Source organism: Mus pahari, chromosome 1 (genome assembly GCF_900095145.1).
Source record: "Mus pahari chromosome 1, PAHARI_EIJ_v1.1, whole genome shotgun sequence".
Classification (NCBI taxonomy): domain Eukaryota; kingdom Metazoa; phylum Chordata; class Mammalia; order Rodentia; family Muridae; genus Mus; species Mus pahari.
The window spans coordinates 118,123,218-118,124,755 of NC_034590.1; positions in this window are offsets into that span (position 1 = coordinate 118,123,218).

A 1,538-nucleotide genomic window follows, 5' to 3' on the forward strand; every position below is an offset into this window, starting at 1 on the left:
TCACTCTGTAGACCAGGCTGGCCTCGAACTCAGAAATCCACCTGCCTCTGCCTCCCAAGTGCTGGGATTAAAGGCATGTGCCACCACGCCGGGCGCTTCTTTGTTGCTGACTGAAAGCAACTTGGGGAAGGGGCGGTTATTTGGTTGGCAGGTTACAGTCCATAACTTAGGGAAGTCAAGGCAGGAACTCAAGTCTGGAACCTTGAGATCAGACCTGAAGCAGAGACCATGGAGGAGCACTGCTTATGAGGAGCACTGCTTATGAGGAGCACTGCTTACTGACTTTCATCCCTTGACTTTTCCAGCTAGCTTTATTACATAATCCAAGCCCATCTAGCTAGGGACGTATCACCCACAGTGACTTGGGCCTTCCTATAATCAATTTGCAATCAAGAAAATACCTCCACAAATATGCCCATAGGCCAATCTGCTGGAAGCAGTCTATCAGCTGGAGGTTCCCTCTTCCGGTGTCTAGTTTGACAAAAGAACTATGACATGTCACCCCTGTCAGCTTGTCTCTGTTAAAGCATAACCTTTTCTTTCTTGTTTGTTCCTAAGATCTCATGTTAACATCCCAATGTAAAAAAAAAGTAGCATGCACCTTTAATCCCAGCACTCAGGAGGCAGAGGCAGGTGGATCTTTGAGTTTGAGGCCAGCCTGGCCTACAGAGCAAGTTCCAGGAGAACCAGGGCTACACAGAGAAACCCTGTCAAAAAATAAAATAAAATAAAAAATTGATAAGTCTAGATTATCTTTTTTCTTTAAAAAATCTAGTCTCTTAAATGTGGGCTACTGTAAAGTCTAAACTATTGACATACTTTCTTTAAGATTTACTTTATTTATATGAGTACACTAGCAAAGCCAGTATGCAGCATGTGGGGCTCACGCGTGCGCTTCTGGCCGCAAACCTCTGAAGCGGCTCTGCTCTGCTGGCCCGCCGTCCTCGGAACACACGGCTTGTCTTGAAAGCTGGAGTCAGCTCCTTTCCACAACTGCGGCTGTCCTTAGCATTTGTCTCACAGTCCTGTCATCTCCCAGACCCTGAGGTCTCCACTGAGACTGAGACTGGACCTTCACCACAGACCTCCTGGCCTCCTTCTGGGACTCTGACCTCGCCACATGGTAATAAGCCTCAGCTGTTCTCCATGACCCTTTCAGGCCTTTGAAAGCAGTACCAGTGTGTAAGAAAGCCTCTTACATATTGCTTGCCAAGTTTGATTGACAGCTTAAGATGCAGCCTTGGCCCCCACTAGACCACAGCTTCTGTGTGGTGACCCTGAAAAACACTCCCCACAAGACTTTGCCTCAGCAATGCTGGTTTCTTAATTAGTAGCAGCTGAGTGTTCACCCCTAGCTAACAAACATTCATTGTCCCAGTAAATCAAAGTTGTTTTTTTCCTCCTGGTTTTTTGAGACGGGATTTCTCTGTGTAGCCCAGCTGTCCTGGAATTTGCTCCATCAGCCAGGATGGCCTCAGACTCAGAGATCCACCTGCCTCTGCCTCTCTGCCTCTGCCTCTCTGCCTCTGCCTCTGCCT